Consider the following 7,500-nt stretch of genomic DNA (forward strand, 5'->3'; position numbering starts at 1 on the left):
CCAAAAACAGGCCAAAACGGCCCAAAAACGGGCCAAAACTGGCCATTTTTGGCTGCGCGAGCGAGCGGAGAGCGGCGGACAGCGAGCTAAGCGAGAGGCAGCACCGTCCCTGCTATACGAAAGCCCCATCCAGCCCTGTGCCACCCGGGGGGTTCCAGGGTGCTGAGATGGCTGACATTTTGCTCCGCTCACGACGGTCACCGCGCGACGCAAGAACAGCCCAAAAACAGGCCAAAACGGCCCAAAAACGGGCCAAAACTGGCCATTTTTGGCTGCGCGAGCGAGCAGCGAGCGGCGGACAGCGAGCGAAGCGAGAGGCATCACCGTCCCTGCTATACGAAAGCCCCATCCAGCCCTGTGCCACCCGGGGGGTTCCAGGGTGCTGAGATGGCTGACATTTTGCTCCGCTCAAGATGGTCACCGCGCAACGCAAAAACAGGCCAAAAACTGGCCAAAACGGGCCAAAACTGGCCATTTTTGGCTGCGCGAGCGAGCGGCGAGCTGTCACGAACGGTCGTCGCGCACCCGCAACAACTCCGTTCAACGAACCGTTCGTCGCTCGCACCCGCATGTACAGCTGCTTGACAGCATGTTTTCTTATGGTTTTGGGTCATTTTGCTTGTAAATATGTAAGTTCGAACAAGCTGCAGCGTTGCAAAGCGACCGTTCACCAAACCGAGCAAAACAGCCCCAAAACAGCCCAAAACGGAGCCGTTTTCGCGTGCCGCGGGAGGTGAGCGGAGTGCTGCCTCCGCTCACCAAAATGTCAGCCAGCTCAGACCCCAGGAACCCCCCGGGTGGCACATGGCTGGATGGGGCTTCGGTTATATACCGGGCGTTGAACACTCTTTCGCAAGTTCGCACGTGACCTTTACGGGAACTTGGTGTTGCGTCCGGGACCAGGTGAGCGGCTGTTTGTGGGCTTGCAGCTGTTCGTTCATCCTTGAAAGCCTTGTTTTTCTCCCCCTCCCTCTTTTCTCTTGTGCACACAAGGTGTTCGACGATTTGCTTGTAAAGCTTCCCTTTTCGCGAGACTTCGGGACTTGTCCGTTGCTCGTTCTTTCGATCTAACTTTCTTTCTCTTTTACAGGTCCTTCGGGACCTGCGAGAGGTTACAAAGTGGCTGATCCTTGCGGAGCAAGATCGCAAGGGCAAAGCGCGACTTAGGCAACGCAAGCTAAGTTTCGCGTCTTTGCAACGAGGGTGACCCGCGACTTAGGCAACGCAAGCTAAGTTCGCGTCTTTGGCCGCAAGGGTGCCTCACGCCTTAGGCAATTCCAGCTAAGGTCGTGACATTGTGGTATCAGAGCGGGCAAGCTCTTCGATCGAACAGCGAACGAACTTCGCAACTTCGCCATGGCAAAGCATCGTGGCGAATCAAGCAAGACGGGGCAAGCCGGAACCTTGCCCCAAGCAGCCGCAGGTGGGCTGCATGTGCACACTCGCTCTCATGCTGTTGGAGCCGCTCACGAGGATCGCGGCAGCGAACAGGATGAGCGAGAAGTTGGCAACTCTCCGCGAGCGGAGGAAGCGCAATCTGGTGCGCTAACAGGAAAAAAGAGTCATAAGGAGAGACTCACGACGGCGGAAACCCGCCTAGATGTTCTGGAAGCGAGCATGGAGGAACTCTACCATGGCCAACAAAGACTTGTTGGGGTAGAGAGCTCGCAAGAGGAAGCGGAGTCCAGGATCGACAAGGTCGAGGCCCTAGTCGACCGACTGTCCGATGACACCAAGGACTCCGTGCAGCACTTGCAAGACGTTGTGGCGGAACTCACGGCGAAGGTGGCTATGCTCACAAGAATGCTAAATGCGGGAGGAGGCAACACCCGCGTTGCACCGCCACAAAACTTGAGGGCACCTGAGCCCCATGGATACGGAGGGGCCAGAGATGCCAAGGAGCTCGAGAACTTTCTGTTCGACATGGAGCAATACTTCCGAGCTACGAGGCCCGATTCTGAAGATACCAAAGTTTCAATAGCAACAATGTATCTGAATGGAGATGCGAAACTTTGGTGGCGAACTCGTTGGGAGGAGATCCAACAAGGTCGGTGTCGAGTCGACACATGGGAAGACTTGAAGCGGGAGTTGAGAACTCAGTTCCTACCGGAGAACACAGAGTTCGTCGCAAGAAGGAAGTTGAGACAACTCCGCCAAAGTACCACCATCCGAGACTATGTAAAGCAGTTTTCTGCACTGATGCTGGACATACAGGACATGTCCGAGAAGGACAAGTTGTTCAGCTTCCTTGATGGTCTGAAACCATGGGCTCAGCAAGAGCTGAATCGAAGGAATGTTACCGACGTGGTCGGGGCAATTGCAGCTGCAGAAAGGCTCACCGACTTCGTTTCCTCTGAAGACCCAGCGAGAAGGAAACAATCTTCAAGCAATCGCCCTCCAAAACATTCTCGAGGGAAAGATCTCGGGGGCGAACAGAAGAAGAAGAGCTCCCACAAAGGGCCGAACCCAAAAGGCAAGGCCTCAAAACCTGGAGGATGCTTCTTGTGCGGAGGACCGCACATGGTAAGGGAGTGCCCACAGAAGCAGGCACTCAACGCTTTGACAGCTTCCATCCACCCTCCCCGATCGGACAAGGGCAAAGCTGTTGCTCTTAGTTCGAGCAGCTCAGAATCCAGCAGCGACGAGGAGGAGTCGCAAGGACCCCGAATGGGAGCAATGCGTCTGTTGAACGCTATGCGGGGTCAAGTGGGGGAGAACACGAAGACGAAGGCACAAAAAGCAGGAAGCAGCGAACTAATGTATGTGGACATTAAGCTAAATGGCCAAACGACCCGTGCAATGGTGGACACGGGCGCTACCCACAACTTCATAGCCGATCGCGAAGCACAGCGACTTGGGTTGACATTGGAGAAGAGCCCAAGCCGAATGAAGGCGGTGAACTCGGAGGCCAGGCGAATCTCCGGGTTGGCGAAGGGTGTTCCTATCAAAATCGGGACTTGGAGCGGTAACACCAACATGATGGCCGTGCCACTGGACGACTTCCAAGTGATTCTTGGAATGGAGTTTATGCATGCGGCGAAGTTGGTGCCGATGCCGTTCTTAAACTCCCTATGTATGATGGGAGGCGATGACCCCTGCGTGGTTCCCGTCTCTCGGAGAGGAACCAAGGAGCCCCAACACATTTCGGCCTTACAATTGAAGAAAGGGGTGCGAAAGGGCGAACTGACATTCGTGGCTGCTATGAAGCTAGAGCCACTCAACGAAGAGGCCATTCAAGAACCTGCTGTAGTGGCGAACGTCTTGAAGGAGTTCGAAGACGTTATGCCACCCGAGTTGCCGAAGACTCTCCCACCACGCAGAGGCGTGGATCACAGTATCGAGCTGGAGCCAGGAGTGAAGCCTCCAGCGAGACCACCCTACCGCATGCCCCCGCCAGAGTTGGCCGAACTCAGGAAGCAGTTAGGTGAACTGCTAAGCGGTGGTCTCATCCGCAGCTCAAAAGCACCTTTCGGAGCTCCAGTTCTCTTCCAGAAGAAACAAGATGGGAGCCTCCGATTATGCGTCGACTATCGAGCCCTCAACAAAGTAACGGTGAAGAACAAGTATCCCATCCCGCTCATCGCGGACTTGTTCGACCAACTGGGCAAGGCCAAGTATTTCTCAAAACTCGACCTTCGGTCGGGGTATTGGCAGGTGCGCATTGCTGAAGGCGACGAAGCGAAGACTACCTGTGTGACCAGGTATGGAGCGTTTGAGTTCTTGGTGATGCCTTTTGGCTTAACCAACGCTCCGGCCACATTCTGTACTCTCATGAACCAACTATTCAAGGAGTATTTGGATAAGTTCGTGGTCGTCTACTTGGACGATATCGTCGTCTACAGCCAAACGCTCGAGGAGCACGTCAAGCACCTTCGGACGATTTTCAAGGTTCTCAGGGAGAACACTTTGTTCGTAAAAAGGGAGAAATGCTACTTTGCTCAAACTGAGATCCTATTCTTAGGGCATCGAATCGGTGGTGGCTCCATTCGGATGGACAAGTCGAAGGTGCAAGCAGTTGCGGAATGGCGAACACCAAAGAAGGTGCCAGAGTTGAGATCCTTCCTTGGATTCGTCAACTACTATCGACGCTTCATTTCAGGATATTCGAAGCGGGCAACCCCACTGACGGAGTTGCTGAAGAAGGAGCAGCCTTGGAAGTGGTCTGACAAATGTGAGATAGCATTCCAAGATCTGAAGGCTGCTGTTCTGGAAGAACCAGTGCTCAAATTGCCAAACTATGGAGAGCCCTTTGAAGTCCATACCGATGCTTCGGACTTTGCTATTGGTGGAGTACTCATGCAAGAAGGTCATCCGGTGGCCTACGAGAGCCGCAAACTCAACGAGACCGAGAGGCGGTATCCAGTGCATGAGAAGGAGATGACAGCGGTGATCCACTGCCTACGAGTTTGGCGACACTACCTCCTCGGGTCGCGATTTGTGCTGAGGACAGACAACATCGCCCTGAGTTATTTCCAAACTCAGAAGAAGCTCTCCCCAAAGCAAGCACGGTGGCAGGACTTCCTGGCTGAATTTGATATGGCAATGGAATACAAGCCCGGGAAGGCGAATGTCGTGGCCGATGCGCTGAGTCGGAAGGTGGAGTGCGTGAATGCTGCACAACTGGAGGGCAGAGGCCAAACAAGTCAGTTACATTCCAACTTCCTTTCTCGAATCAGAGATGGACTGTATAGTGATCCCCAGGCAGTTATCCTGATGCAGCTCATCAAAGAAGGCAAGGCACGACGATTTTGGGGCCAGGAGGGACTTGTTTACACAAAAGGGAATAGAGTTTATGTTCCCCGAGTGGACAATTTAAGGCGTGAACTCTTGAAAGAGTGTCACGATTCCCTTTGGGCTGGACATCCCGGCATTCACAGAACATTGGCTCTCGTGGAGAGGGCCTTCTACTGGCCAAAGATGGGGATTGATGTGGAGGAGTATGTTCGAACATGCCTTACTTGCCAACAAGACAAGGTGGAGCAACGGAAGCCGGTGGGACTTTTGGAGCCGTTGCCTGTACCAGAAAGGCCATGGGAGAGCATTTCCTTAGACTTCATATCTAGCTTGCCGCCTGTAGGGGGACTTGGATCGATACTTGTGGTGGTCGATCGGTTTTCAAAGTATGCAACTTTCATTGCTGCTCCCCTACACTGTTCAGCTGAAGAGGCGGCCAGACTGATGATGAAGGGTGTAGTGAAGTATTGGGGAGTCCCACACAATATTGTTAGTGATCGAGACGCTCGGTTCCTGGGACGATTCTGGACCGAGCTATTCAAATTGTTGGGGTCAAAGTTATACTTCTCTACAAGCCTCCACCCCCAGACGGATGGTCAAACTGAAAGAATAAATTCGCTCTTAGAGCAGTATCTCCGGCACTACGTGAGTGCCAATCAACGAGATTGGGTGAAGCTGTTGGACATCGCCCAATTCTCCTACAACTTGCAGCGGAGCTCTGCATCCAACAAGAGCCCCTTCGAAATTATCACAGGACAACAACCGTCGACTCCGCACACTATGGCAATTGGTTATACTGGGAGTAGTCCATCAGCCTACCATTTCGCAAAGGAGTGGCATCGAAATGCCGATATTGCGCGGGCTTACTTGGAGAAGGCGGCAAAACGGATGAAGAAGTGGGCAGACTTGGGAAGGCGACCACAAGAGTTCAAAGTTGGCGACTTGGTGTTGGTAAAGCTCCAACCAGCATCACTCCAATTCTTCAGGAAAAGAGTCCACAAAGGATTGGTGCGTAAGTATGAAGGGCCCTTCCCAATTATCAGCAGAGTAGGCAATGTTTCTTACAAGTTGCAGCTGCCGGCGTGGTTCAAAATTCACAACGTTCTTCACGCCAGCAACCTGAAGGCCTACCATTCGGATCCGCAAGATGCTTCTCGAAGTATTCCAACTCGGCTACCTCCCATCACAGCCTCCTACGAGAAGCGAGTGGAAACCATTCTGGCGGATCGCAAGATAAAGCTACCCAACGGAGCAGAGCAGACAGAGTACTTGGTGAAGTGGCGAAAGCTTCCCCGAACTGAAGCCAGTTGGGAGCCTGAAGACGCCCTGCGACATGAAGAAGAAGTCATCAACAACTACCAACAAGCGTCGACGAGGGCGTCGACAGTTTAAGTGGGGGAGAATGTCACGAACGGTCGTCGCGCACCCGCAACAACTCCGTTCAACGAACCGTTCGTCGCTCGCACCCGCATGTACAGCTGCTTGACAGCATGTTTTCTTATGGTTTTGGGTCATTTTGCTTGTAAATATGTAAGTTCGAACAAGCTGCAGCGTTGCAAAGCGACCGTTCACCAAACCGAGCAAAACAGCCCCAAAACAGCCCAAAACGGAGCCGTTTTCGCGTGCCGCGGGAGGTGAGCGGAGTGCTGCCTCCGCTCACCAAAATGTCAGCCAGCTCAGACCCCAGGAACCCCCCGGGTGGCACATGGCTGGATGGGGCTTCGGTTATATACCGGGCGTTGAACACTCTTTCGCAAGTTCGCACGTGACCTTTACGGGAACTTGGTGTTGCGTCCGGGACCAGGTGAGCGGCTGTTTGTGGGCTTGCAGCTGTTCGTTCATCCTTGAAAGCCTTGTTTTTCTCCCCCTCCCTCTTTTCTCTTGTGCACACAAGGTGTTCGACGATTTGCTTGTAAAGCTTCCCTTTTCGCGAGACTTCGGGACTTGTCCGTTGCTCGTTCTTTCGATCTAACTTTCTTTCTCTTTTACAGGTCCTTCGGGACCTGCGAGAGGTTACAAAGTGGCTGATCCTTGCGGAGCAAGATCGCAAGGGCAAAGCGCGACTTAGGCAACGCAAGCTAAGTTTCGCGTCTTTGCAACGAGGGTGACCCGCGACTTAGGCAACGCAAGCTAAGTTCGCGTCTTTGGCCGCAAGGGTGCCTCACGCCTTAGGCAATTCCAGCTAAGGTCGTGACAGAGCGGCGGACAGCGAGCGAAGCGAGAGGCAGCACCGTCCCTGCTATACGAAAGCCCCATCCAGCCCTGTGCCACCCGGGGGGTTCCAGGGTGCTGAGATGGCTGACATTTTGCTCCGCTCACGACGGTCACCGCGCGACGCAAGAACAGGCCAAAAACTGGCCAAAACGGCCCAAAAACGGGCCAAAACTGGCCATTTTTGGCTGCGCGAGCGAGCGGCGAGCGGCGGACAACGAGCGAAGCGAGAGGCAGCACCATCCCTGCTATACGAAAGCCCCATCCAGCCCTGTGCCACCCGGGGGGTTCCAGGGTGCTGAGATGGCTGACATTTTGCTCCGCTCACGACGGTCACCGCGCGACGCAAGAACAGCCCAAAAACAGGCCAAAACGGCCCAAAAACGGGACAAAACTGGCCATTTTTGGCTGCGCGAGCGAGCGGCGAGCGGCGGACAGCGAGCTAAGCGAGAGGCAGCACCGTCCCTGCTATACGAAAGCCCCATCCAGCCCTGTGCCACCCGGGGGGTTCCAGGGTGCTGAGATGGCTGACATTTTGCTCCGCTCACGACGGTC

Source organism: Musa acuminata, unplaced genomic scaffold (genome assembly GCF_036884655.1).
Source record: "Musa acuminata AAA Group cultivar baxijiao unplaced genomic scaffold, Cavendish_Baxijiao_AAA HiC_scaffold_137, whole genome shotgun sequence".
NCBI lineage: Eukaryota > Viridiplantae > Streptophyta > Magnoliopsida > Zingiberales > Musaceae > Musa > Musa acuminata.